Source organism: Octodon degus, unplaced genomic scaffold (assembly GCF_000260255.1).
Source record: "Octodon degus isolate 3935 unplaced genomic scaffold, OctDeg1.0 scaffold00003, whole genome shotgun sequence".
Classification (NCBI taxonomy): domain Eukaryota; kingdom Metazoa; phylum Chordata; class Mammalia; order Rodentia; family Octodontidae; genus Octodon; species Octodon degus.
In genome coordinates this window covers 33,697,525-33,711,991 of record NW_004524579.1, presented here as the reverse complement: position 1 = coordinate 33,711,991, position 14,467 = coordinate 33,697,525, and positions in this window count along the sequence as shown.

The window sequence follows — 14,467 nt, the reverse complement described above, 5'->3', positions numbered from 1 at the left end:
ACTTTAAGAAACAAGTTACCCTAAAGAGTTGTTAATCTGCCAAGGTACCAAAAATGGTGCTTCTACAACTCAGGTTAGGAGAAAAATAAGATGAGGCTAGAAATACTAAAATGTAGAAATATGCAAGAAGGACCTTGCCAAAGTGAAACTAACACCTTTGATCAGGGTGCACTGGCCAGTTAGTTCTAGTGTTTTGAAGGGAATGAAATGCATCCAATTGTCAGGTTTTGGAAAAACTGCAAATTAAATAACTTCTGCTACCAGAATAAATTCCACCACCCAGACAGGCATTAAACATCATTTGCTAAGGCACTTAACTACTCTCTTGACTCCCTGGAGTATGTCTTCAACTCCCAGTAATGGCTTTGGGATGTTGGTTTGGCAATTTCACTTTCTGATTTCTAGCTCAGCAATATATTTTAAGCATGTCCATTTATTTGGAGCATGACTCCTTCATCTGCTTAGTCATATGTCAAGAGCCTTTGTCTACATCTCTTCATCTTCACTGTCCTCCCTCAACCCCAAGTGTTACTATTTCTTCCTCAGGCTATTAGTGCCATCTTCTAGTTTGTCTTACATTCATTCTAGCCTGCCTACTATATTTTTTGCATTCTTTAGTTAATGTATTCTAAATAAGAGTAAGAACATCATCTCAGATTTGTATGTCTCCTTCCCACTATCCTTAAAATAAAGTTGAGGATCTTTCCTGGGTCTCCCAAGCCCTATATGTCCTGACCAGATTCCAATTTGCACCATGCTCCTACTTTCTCTGTCCCCTACCACTCTGGCCTTCCTTCCTACTGTCAAAGGGAACAAAGCTTTTGGATGTAGCTTCCCAGCCTGGTTTCAGTTCTTTGACCATTTCATCATCACTTATCCAGCATATCACAAAACAAATGTGACTGTCCCCAGGCATCTTTCTTTCCTTCCTCAGACTAATCTGCATTTCAACTATATGATCTCACCAACTTCTATGTCTTTCCTTTACAAAATTTATCAGATTACTTGATAATATCTTCTCTGTTGGACTATGAACTCTGGAAGAGAAGAGATGTATACATCCTGAGTTCCTAGTAAGTGCTTCCAATACACAGAGGGCATTTAATAACTATGCACAGAATAAATAAATGCACTCTGCTAAATATTGATTGAATTGAAACATGTTTTCCCCAAATTACTCTACAATGCTTACCCTTTCCTCTGAACTTCTACCATGCTCTTATAATTTGTTCAGTATACACCCTTCCTTTTTTACTGTAAGCCTGGTATTCTTATCATACTATTGATTACAACTTGGTCTACCATTTTTGAATTCCTAGTGACTAGCATATGGCTATCAAGAGAGTAGGCAAAGAACAGATTTGTATTCTTATTCCTTATTATTTATGACCATGATTGAGAAATTAATGCCATTATAATTAATGTGGTAACAATTTGCTAATTCAATTATTTATTCAAATAGTATACAACTTTTAAAGCATGTTCTTCTCAAGTAATTAAATGCTATAATTATTTAACACACTGTTAGGCAATGCAAAGTTATGTGAATGTTAATCCATTATCTAGCCCTTTATATTTTGAATTAATAATATAGTCATTTTTATGAAAAAATAATAATACAGTCATTTTTTAACTCTTGACTTTGACTGAAAATACAAATGCTTTCAGATGGTGTTCAAAAATAGTTTAAATTACACAGATGTGGTGAACATGCAGTGAAACCTTAGAAAAGCCCTAAAGAATTCTCTGAGAATGATACATGAGCCAAGGACATGACATTCATCTTGGAGGATTTTTCTCCCCCTGAACAAGTTTGATAAAATGCTTTTTCTTCCACTTTGACCTTAAGCACTTAGAAATCATTTGTTTTACAAAAGCCCTGTGGTCTAAGATTATGGCAACCAGAATAGTGACTTCTGTCTCATATTTCAGTAGTGCATGGTTTATCACTTTAGTTGAAGAGAATGCTTTCTTCCTGGCTGCTACATAACAATTCTTAGTTAGATTTCACTCCCAGACCTGGGCTGGCCTCCTCCGTACTGCAGCAGTGAGGAACAACCTTGTGCCTTCGGAGCTAGCTTCAGCGGCAGCACTGCACCTCCCCAGCCTTGTCTGTTGGAATCCTCTGGCTTCGCAGCAGCTGCACACAGAGGTTCACTTAGCGGGTTCTGTTCCTCAGCAGCCCTCTTGTCATTACCATTTTAATGAAATGAGTTGATTTTATTTTAGCTCCCACGCTTGCAAATGTAGTATCTTACATCTTATTTTCAGAGAGGCTCTCAAATATCTTCTAGTGCTATATTTATAACTCTTTACCACTAGGTTGTCAGCCTTGTTACAGAGTGATTTACATTGCAGACCTCCCTAAATTTAGGTTAACTTTCATCCATCATCACCATCCAGATATTTTAATTTGGTATATCAAGAAGCATAATAACCAATGCTTTACCAGAGAGATATAAGTATTTGCATGAATTTTATGTTTCCATTTGACATTCATATTATCTCAATGGATAGTGATCTGGGGCCTTCCTGTCAGCCTACTAAATACATCAAGGGCTCTTCTTATGAATTTTCCAGATATTTTCAGGACCATGCAAATTTTTTCAAATTGAAGTGAGACAGTATATCACAAAAATATTATTTTTCTATAAGCTTTTTATGTAAAATACAATAGTCACAAATTTTATGTCCCATATAATATTTAGGACATTGAAATTCCATAACTGATAAAAATCATTTACTATTACAGATTGTGAATAAATGTTTAGCATGCTCCTGTGCCCTCAGTTCCTATGAAGCCCATTTACTTTTGTTTACCAACCCAGGCTCTCTCCTAGTGCAGTAGTTTTACTCTCTATATATTATCTTTTCGTAGAACTTGTGATGCTACCATTTGTCAGCCTCAAACACTGGTTACTGCTATAATCATGTCAACTTTTTGCAAACATAAACCAGTAGTTCATGTGTAGGAATTGAACTAAATACTTTATAGGTTATTTCAAAGATATAAAATTATACTTTTTATGGTCCAGGTAAATATTTTTGACATAAACTTTGGTCACAGTCATATTTATTTCATATAAAACAAGTTCTCCAAAACACATTTTCAGGTAAGTTTTGTTTTTGATACAGAGGACCAGACCTAGGGGCTTCCAGCTTGCTAGGCAAGCATTCTACTGCTAAGCTAAGTCTCCAGCCTCACCAAAATACATTTTCAAATACATCAATACTTGGAGCTATAGATAGTATTTTAACTTTTCTAAGACTTCTCAGTGTGCTGTGTGAGAGAGAAGAGTCCCACTAGATGCAACATTTAAGAATACGTTAATTATGTAAGTATAACACAAACACTATTTTTAATGTATTTAGTACAGGATCTATAGAGTCTCACTACACAGGTCAGACTCATGGTGATTCTCCTGTTTTCAGCCTCCCAAATGCTGGGATTAAAAGCATGCACTACACGTCCAGTATCACAAGCACTATTTAAAATAGTATTACTCTAATAAAAATGTTTTAAGCTTTAAAAACTTAGATTCAATCAATTCATCTGAAATGCCAATGCAGAAATATTAAAGCAGAATTTTCATCAGAACAGGCATTACTCTACACGGCTGACACTGACAAAGGATCTACAAACTGTGGTACACAGTTTTAGGGTAAATCCTGAGGGGATTTGACTGACCTTATCAGATACAAAAGTTACATTTCTTGTTATATAGGTCTTGCTTTATCTTGGTCTTAACCATCCAGCAGAAAAGTATAAAAATGAAGTACAAGACCCAAAAGCTACAACTCTTGTTGCACAGCTCCTGCTTTACCTTGGTCTTAACCCTCCAGCAGAAAAGTATAAAAACGTTATGTTGAGCTGTAGGGGACTCAGGTCAACAATTTCTGACATTGCCACTCAAGCAGAAGACTCAATACTATTATGGGCTACTGGACTCTTTTAGAATATTTTGCTGAGTTTATACACCTATAACATTCAAATAACGGAACTTAACAAAAAAAGGGGGTACAGATGAATGTCCATTTTGTATCTGTCAAAGTGGTTAGGATAGATATACAGTTACATTCTCTTAATGAATAGAGGGAATTGTTCTAATGGTGTTTGTAAATAGGATATCATGTCCTCATCTTGCACAGCAATTAACCACTAGGAAGAATGTATGCAATGTGTTAATTATTGAAACTGCCCTACCAATTTGATTTGAAACTGTCTCATTATTGTTTCTCAATAAAACTATGGAAAAAAATAAAAAAATAAATACACCTCAAGGAAAAAAAATTAAGGGGGCCTGCCCCTTAGCTCAGTTCTTTAAGTGGCTACTTCAACAAAGCAGTCAGGCTCAGGTTGCTGTGGTTCGATCCCCACAACTCAAGCCAGCCAAACCTGCCCTGAAGGCATTCAGAGAAAAAAAAAATTAAAAAAGAAAAATTCCAATTAAGACCCTTCACCATAAAATGAACTTTCCCCCTGTGCAATATAGCAGGTTGTGTGTCAGGTTTTCTAGCAGCTTTTCCTGGTCTCATAACTCTGATCTTGAAAGAATAATTTGGAAATTGTTATGTTCTCTGAAAATAACCTCCCAAAAGTAAAGTAAGCACTAACTGGTTGTTGTACTTGATAATTTCCCATTCTGGTAATAATACAATTATTTCCATGTTCCTGAATAGCGTAAATAGTTGTTAACTTGCATTCATGTTGATAAAATAAAAACTTATGTCTCTAAAAAAATGAAGTATAAAGAGTAAAGCCATATTAATATGCAGAGCTATACAAGGCTCAAGTCAACAACTTTTGACATTGCCAGTCTTACAGAAAACTCACTATTATCATGGACTACTGAACTATATTGGAACATTTTGCAGAATTCACGTACCTACAATATTCAAATGACAATGGATTACCCATCTCTGACAAAATTAAACAATAAAGGGGATACAAATGAAGGACCATTTTATATGTGTATATTCAAAATAGGATAGATATGCAACTACTTTCTCTTAATTCATTGAATAGAAAGATTTGTACTAATAGTTTTTGAGAACAGGATATCATGTCTGCACCTTATAGTATGAATAACCACTAAGAAGACAATATGCAATGTATTAATTATTGAAACTGCCCTACTAATCAGTTTTGAAACTGTCTCATTGCTATTTGTTGTTCAATAAAATTATTTTTTTAAAAAGAGGCATTGCTGTGAAGATAGTGGCCAAACGATGTGCCAGGTGGTGATGTTTCCCCCCCAATCCTTCCCACATAGATGGGCTTTGGGCCACCCTTCCTAATGTCATCCAGCTTCTGGCAGATGTTGCCAGTACTTTATCCAAATCCACAGGGTGGAAAAGAAAGAGCCAGGATCACTTATCACCACCAGTTTCTGAAGTCAGGAAGATACCAACCTTGAAGTGATCTTCATTAAAACACAATGAAGCACAGCACCTGGAATAGCCTCCATAATAGTAGCCCTTCCTGACTCTTCTAGATGAACTTCGCTGCTCCTTCCCATTGTACCTCACAGAAAGCATCACCAAGACATCTATAGCACTGTGCTTCATGCATTAGCGCTTCACATACCTGTCTGTTCCCTCTGCTGTTCTGCAGAGCTCATGATTCCAGGAATCCTACTGTGCCTTGCATGATTTTCTAGCACACAGTCAATATTCAACATATATTCTTGAGTCAATTCTTCTGGACATGTTCATCAAAAGAAAACACAGTCTTTAACAACACTATACTCTTCAAATGACTTCAAACTGAAGCCATAAAATTTAGCAAGGCAGAAAGTCAATTATGGGAGCAAAAGTCTCTAACCCACTGTGAGGCAGGTTAATTAAACAGATCTCTGAATGGCAAGAGTTGTCATTCCCAGATTATTCTCTTCCTGAGCCTTCACTTGTTCAACAGTTAAATATGTTTTATTTAACCTTTTATCAATATTCAGAAGTCAGAGCCAGATACTTCCAGTGCTTATTGGTTGTAAATGCCTATTTAATTTGGCTACACTATCTGTACTTCTCCTAGTCAAGCTGTCACTTTCCTCACACTTTTCCAAAACTACTTACGCATATGATTTCCTTGAGGGAGTAGCAAAAGAGCAATATCCACCTTTCTGAAGTCGACGTAGGTTACCATCAAAATGTAAGACAGGGTATAACTCAGTAATAGACCTATGGCTTGGCATGTGTGAGGTTTTGAGTATGATGCCCAACACAACCAAAAACAAACATTTAACATACAAGTTTGTTCACAGATCATCAAACTCATATCATCTTCAATGCAATCAACTTTGGGTGCTGGGTGCTCACACTTGCTAAGTGTACTTTGCGTTTTACTGCAAAGGAATAAGTGAACCATTCTATCATGGAGCTCTGCTCCAGACCCTCCACTAGCATTTTCAACAGTCACAAGCATTTCACCAATAGACATTTTTTAGAAAGTCTATAGCATTCAGAGACAAGATATTAAAGTAATGTTGTTTTTAAAGAAATTCATCAGGGGTATAGGAAAAATATGATCTAATCAAGGAAGTCTTGAGATGAAGACAAGGAGTGATAAGGAACTGGAGAACCTGTTGCCACATATTCTTTCTTTAAATAGAGGCCTTCACAGATTTATTTTTATAATGAAAATGTGAAACAGAGATCTAGTCTTCCAACCCAACTGGATTTCCTCCACACATGTGCCTTCTCCCCAGTGATCAGAGTACTGCATACCACATAGCAGCACAGGGCAACTGAAATGCTGACATTTCATTTCTAATTGAAATCAAAAAGAAATAGTTCCACTGGGGAAAGAGAAAATAAAGCTGGCTTTTGATGGAAATTAAATGCTTTTCTCTGTCATAAAATAGTCCACTGTGGAAGACAGCCAGTACTACTCCTCCTGTCTGGACCTGAGATTATCTCCAGGATTACATTCCCTGGAAATACCATATTTTAGGATGATAGAATGAGAAATTACATTTGAGTGGACATATCAAATGCTTTAAAAGAAGTTAAGATATGTCTATAATTCTATGTCTTTTAATTATATGAATGCAGAGTTCAAGGTAAAATTGATTTCCGCTGCAAAGATAATGGATAACAAAAGCAACAGAGTTCATACTATTCACAAAATATCTACAGTAATTAATCAAAAATATGTACTTTGGAAGGTAAGATAAGCTTACCTGGTTAGAACTAAAATCTTCACATTGGTGAAGCATATTTCTTTTCAAAAATGGTTTTATAGCAATATGTATAGCAGTAGTACTTTTACAAGTTGTAATTTAAGTAACACTAAAGATTAACTATGTGTGAATGGATTGTAAGATTTTTAATATTTACTCCTTCAGCCACAGCAACCATTGAAAAACAGTAGCCATGGCCCTCTGCTATCCCATGGCCATGGCCACAGCAAGGGCCACAAGGTGACTAAGAATGTGAACAAACCGAGGCACAGCCACAGTAGCGAACACCTCACCAAACACACCAAGTTTGTGCGGGACATGATCTAGGAGGTGTGTGCTTTACCCCCTACCAGCAGCATACCATGAAGCTGCTCAGGGTCTCAAAAGAGAAACACCCCTCTAGTTCCTCATGAAAATGGTGGGGACGCACATTCACAACAAGAGGAAGTGTGAGGAGCTGAGCAACGTGTTGGCCACTATGAGGAAGGCAGCTGCCAAGAAGGACTGAGCCCCTCCAGAATAAAGCTTTGCAGAAAGAAAAAAAAGAGTTTTAATATTCAATAATCTGGGGGCTATGGAAGATATAGGTTTAGTTCAGTGGCACAGCAATTGCCAGGCAAGCATGAGGCCCTGAGCTCGATTTCCAATACTCCCCTGCAAGAAGAAGGATTATGAAAATAACATTTTCTGAAATGCATTTTCTGAAAAATTTTCTGAAAAAAGTCCTTGAATACAAAAGCTATAATTTTAATGAAGATATTTATCTTTATGTTAAAAATCTCTAGCACTAATCTGTAGTATTGCACACACAAAAAAAAAAGATGTTGTCTTTCCTGTATGAGTCATTTCAAGACGTTATTCGGTGGTAACTGGCAGTAAGCTGCTTAAGAATGGGATATTTGATGGCGAGGCGTTGGTAGGCTAATGCACAGGGAAGCTCATCAGGTAAATGACAGTATGTGTGAGGCCTGCTAACGCAAGACACGAGCAGTGCTTTTCAGATGCCTGTATCAAGGAGCTGTGTAGTGAATGACAGGAGTAGAATTAGAGCAAAGTTGGGGGCAGGACAGTTGGTCTTCAGGGCTGGTTTCAGAATGTGAGAGTGCACAAGTTTGAAAGTTGAGTGAAAAAAGAGAAGGAAAGTTTGAACTTTCAGAAGGGAGGGATAAGCAGTAGATAAACGGGGCTATTTTATTTCTCACCTGGGTCTTTCCAGAGTTTCTCTCTGGTAAGTTTGACTGGATTCTTGGGCTAGCTCGTGTATAAAGTTTTTAGGTTCACTAGAACTCATCAAAATAATATGTTGCATGTTTTAAAAATGAAAGAACAGATATTCTCACTCTTCCAGGGTACCTGAGCCTGTCTTGACCTTTTCATGGCCAGCAGGCATACTCAATCAAATGGAGCCCTATGGCCATGTAGCCATAAGTAATTGATCTTGAGTAATCGATCACTGATTCTTCACAGATATTTCTTCATGCATAAGAATATTTGTAAATTCTACAAAACCTTTCTTTAAGGTTTCTTTAAATCAAGGTTTCACATGAAGGGCTGGGGAGATAGCTCAGTAGAGTAAGTTCCTGCCTGGCAAACAGAGTCCTGAGTTCAATCCGTGGTACCACCAAAAAAAAAAAAAAAAATTCAAATGAAGTAAAAATGTTTTATAATACTGGGTTGGCCAGGTATCTCAGCATATTAAAGCACCTGCTTAAGCAGAGTGTAGTGGCCTGGTTTTGATCCCTGGCATGCCATGCTGTGCTGGGATACCCCCGGGGCATGCTAAGACTGTTTTTGACACTGGGCATGGTGGCACATGCCTGTAATTCCACCACTTGGGAGGCTGAAAACTGGAGAATCACTATAAGTCCAATCTACATAGTAAGACCCTGTAGACCCTCTCCTAAATACATATATAGGTATATATGTACATAAAATATTAATGATAAAACAATGAGTATTCTTGAACAGAACACAAAAACAAAGACCCCTTTATTCCTAGCTTTATCTGACACTCAGCAAAATGTCACAAAAATCAATATCTAAGTTACTTAATGGAAAGCAAGTTAATGAGTCCCTTGGAAAATGATATTAAAAATAAGAAATAGATTATCTCTCTCACTCTCTCAAATTTGCCGCAATTCAAGAAAAACTGTCTTCTGAATTAGATCATTTCTTCCCCAAAGAATATTCCTCTCACAATGAAGGATATTACAATATGATGTGAATAGATGTTTAAAATCTCTCTCGTAAGTTCTAGAAATCTCACACTGAAACAGTCCCAGCTTGACAGCTCTGCAATAACCATTAAATATTAAAATAACATTAAAGAGCAACTGCTCAGCTCATGGATTTAGCTGCAGAACTCGGATACACACTAATGGGAGTCACATAGCTAAATCCCCATGTGCTGTACTGAAAATTTACCCCCCAGGATCTCAAGATCAGACAGTCAAGGAAATGATGAATTCACTTTTTTTAAAAATCCATCCAGAGCCAAACAAAGTTTTATCATTCATGGAATTTCAATCACATAATAGAAGTCAGATTGTTTGAAATTCATCAGCATCCTGTTTGCATTCATATAATACATATTTGGATATAATAAAATTCAAACTTCTATTGCAAGATAATTAGGGGTATTGTACAGATGTGTATGAAGTTGTTTTTTTAAATGTGTCTCATTTGTGATGATACCCTAAAGCCAAAACCTAATACTGAGTATTCTTGTGTGTACTATCTTATAGACATCATTGCCTCAGTCTTTAAGCTAAAGGAGTACTTCTTGTTGTTGATATATGTTTAATGATATATGTTGATACATGTTTAATGTAAAATGAAGCAAGTTAGTATTAGTAATTGATAGCTTAGTATTAAAGTTATGTGGAAATCTTCTCAAAAATTTTTTTTGAAAAAAATTATAAAAATTTTGATGTACTGACCACATATTATACTCACCAACTCTGCTAACTACCTAGAAGTAGTTTGAAATTATTGAAAACACAATGTTTTTTTTAAATTGATAAGTAAAACTTTATGTATTTACTATGCAGACAGAACACTTACAGGAAGGTAGTCTAACTAAAATTTAGCTTACCCAAAGGCAAGTTAAGACAAATTACTTATATTTGCTAAGTCATTTTATTAGCTATAAAATGAAGAAAATGGAGACTTAAGTTAACAAGTTCATAATTTTTGTTTGTGATAGCTTATCCGAATCACACTATCTGGCTAGATCTTCCCTACTTCTCTAGCTCTTACCTGTACTCTAGAATAAACATGAAAGAGATTTTTAATTCATATATATATATATATATATTTTTTTTTTTTTTCAGAACCAGGGATTGAACTCAGGCCCTTGAGCTTGCCAGGGAAGCACTTATTCCACTGAGCCATCTCCCCAGCCCCTATATAACTCTTGTATAAGTGAATTTATAATGTCCTGTGAAATTCCTGTAGTGTCAAAATGTTCACCAAAATTGAAAGAACCCTTGATATAAGAAAGAAAGATTGTACTAATTCATGGGTAAATCACTGGGCATAAAATCTGAAAACATAACTTCATCAGTGTGCTACCCAACTGTATGACTTTGAGTAGATGGCTGCATGTCTTTGGATTTCAATTTCCTTTTTTAAAAAATTGCAAAAGTTGGACAAGATGGTCACTAAGTGCATGTCCATACCTAAGATTAGGTCCCTCTAACTGACAGATCACTGCTACAGAATAAACAGGATAAAAATCACATGATCAGGGGCCGGGGAGATGGCTCAGTGGAATAAGCACTTCCCAGGCAAGTGCAAGGGCCTGGGATCAATCCCTGGTTCTGCCAAAACAAACAAACAAAAAAATTCCTTCATTAAAAAAAAAAAAATGACATGATCATCTCAATAGACAGCTTAAAAGCATTTGACAAAAGTCAACATACTTTTATGACTAAACATTCTGAACAAGCTAAATATAAAAGGGGTGTATTACAACACAATAACAGCCTTATTTAATAGTATTTCATGTCATGCTTAACCATGAAAAGGATGAAAGGTTTTTCCCTTCAAGAGTAAGGTAAGGATGCTTGTTTTTACCAGTTGTATTCAATGTATAACTGAAGATCATAGAACATGTAGACAAGAAAGATGGGGAAAGGGCATCTGAGTCAGAAAGGAAGAAGCAAAATTATTTCTGTTTTTCAAATAATAAGATCATGAACATATTAAATCCTAAAAGCTATGCATATATAAACACACACAAACCATTAGAATTACTCAAATTCAGTAAAATTGACTGATACAAAAATCAATATACAAAAAATCAGTTGCATTTCTAGGAAATTAAGAAAACAACCTCATTTATAATAGCTTCAAAATAAATAAAATATTGTGAGTGGGACTGCTCGGGGACTGCTGGACCCTCACTCCAGCCAGAACCCAGGCCAGGCGCGTGTGTGGAAATACCTCAGTATGACAGGCCTGGTGTGAAACCCTGAGGCAGAACTCCCTACAAAAGGGCTAGAGGCAAGACCCACCCAGCTGACCCAGGAGCAGAACATCTTGCCAGAGTGGCATAGCAAGTTCATTTTCAAGGTCTGCAGCAGGAAGAAGTGGAGCACAGCAGCCAGACCCAAGCCACATCCACCTGGACAAGTTTGAACTTGGTACATCCGGACCTGGTGCTAAGGTAATAACTATACAAAAGCTCTACACCAAAGGTCAAAAGACAGTGCTATAAAAATGACAAAGAGAAAGAGTAAAATGCATTCTCAGGACCTGTACCCCCCCCAGAACAAATGCAGGAGACAATAGTACAGAAGACATTAGAAAGTACACACCTGAAATCTCTGAAATAACAGCGTCTGAAGTAAAGAAACAACTGCAGAAAGGTACAGAGGCAGTCAGATCAGAAATAATTTCTGAAGTAAAAAAGAAATGATAACTATAATGAAAGAAGTACTAAAGTACTTCAAGGAAGACACTGATAAAAAAAAATAGAGACTAGAAAAATGATAGAATACTTGAGTGAGAAATATAGGAAAGAAATACAATGCATGAAGCAGATTTAAAGTGATATACAGGAAATTAAAACCTCAATCACAAGCTGACAAAATAGTTTGAATGAAAGTGAAAATTGACTTTCAGACCTTGAAGACACCATTGCAGCTAGTGAAAAAGTAAGAAAAGATCTCTTAAAAGCAACAAGGATGTAGGAAAAAATAATTCAACATCTGCAAGATGATGCAAAGATGAACAATGTGAGAATAATAGGCATCAATGAGAAAGAAGGAGTAAATACAAATGATATAAAAATAATGTAGGCAGAAGGAATAGCAGAAACATTACAAAATGGGGAAACAATTTCGCATTCAGGTAACTGAAACTTATAGAACTGCAAATATCATCAACCCAATTAAAAACACAACCAGACATATAATAATCAAGATCCCAGAAATTCAGCACAGAAACAGGATACTAAGAGCCACTAGAAAAAAGAGACATCACATTTGAAGGAAAACCCATCAGAATAACAGCAGATTTCTTTGCATACCATCAAGTCAAGAAGAACATGGAACAAAGTACTTCAAGTCTTCCAAAAAAACTAAATTCCAACCCACACTGATATACCCTGCAAAACTCTCTTTTAAGTATAATGGAGAAGTGAAATACTTCCATGACAAAGAACAACTAAAGAATTTGATGATGACAAAGCCAACCCTACATAGGCTACTAAAAGATATTCTAGAGGGAAATCAAAATGATCACAACTCCACTGATGAGAATGGAAAGAACCCATCAAAGAAGGAAAACAAACACAGGAGAAAAAAAGGTATACAACAGTAGTATTTCAATTATTCTTTTGTATACAGCAGCAAAATATTTCCATCAGCATAGTCTACAAATGGACTTCTCATAAACCCTATAGGTCATGATTCTGTCTGGGTCTACAGCTTGGATATCAAGGAAATAGCAATAGCTCAGTCCCACAAGTGACATCTGGCCACCAGTAAGGGTCATAGACACTGCCCACATCCACCACATACTAGAATGTTGTATGATATCCTATCCCCAAACTGTTAGAAGTGCTGGTCATATATTTGCCATTCCAAGATTTTTTCTTATGGCTTATTCTTAATTCTTTGCTATCATGAAAATTTCTTCTTAGTTGATTTTTTCTTTTTAATTAATTTTATTGAGAAAGAAAGAGCAATGAGACAGTTTCAAAGCAGGTTAGTAGGACAGTTACAATGATTAATACATTACATATTTTTGTCTTCATAGTACTTATTCATACTACAAGATGCAAGCATGCTATCTTGCCTAAACAGTATTAGTACAAATCTTTCTTCTCATTGAACTAAGAGAAAGTAGCTGTATTTCTATCCTGATCTATTTGTATATATATATATATATATATATTCACTGCAAAATGGTCCTTCATTTATATCCCCATTTTTGTTTACTTTTGTCAGAGATGGGTATTCCATTGCCATTCAAATATTGTAGGTGCATGAATTCAGCAAAATAATCCAATATAGTCCTGTAGACCATAATAGTAGTTGGTTATATGCAGAACTGGCAAAGTCAGAAGTTACTAACTTGAGCCTTTTACAGCTCATTGTATTAATATGGCTTTACTTTTTATACCTCGTGTTTATACTTTCTACTGGATGGTTAAGACCAAGATAAAGCAAGACCTAGATAACAAAAAATGTAACTTTTGTATCTGCCAACGTCAGTCAAATCCCCTCAGAATTTGCTCTGAAACCATGTACAGTAGTTTGTACATCTTTTGTCAGTGTCAACCATCTGGATGAGTCACAGCAATTGCTTGACCAATTTGCTCTCTGTGAAAGCATGAGAGAATATTTTCTCTCTAGGTGACTCTCCTTAGACATACTCTATATTGTCAATCACTTTCCTCTGTGGCCCCATAATCTCCTTAAACAGAAAATTTGGGACAACACTGAGTGACAATAAGTTACAATACAGGTTTTCTTATGTCCTGAGTCCTCACTGACCTTGAAGGGCTAGAGCTAAACTCTTGGCTATCCTTGTAGCCCTTCTTTTTCTCTAATTTTTTGGTCTGCAAAATTAAATTTTGCAGAAACTTCTCTTCCAGAAGAGAAGCTTAATGATATTATTACCCTACAACATAGGCAGTTGAGCTTAGCATCACCATCTGTTTGAATTAGTTATTTTTGTATATATTAATCTAATCAAATACTGTGTAAGTACTCTAAATTGATCACAGATTCATATATATGATACATACATTCTGGCCTCTTAGACTCACAATTTAA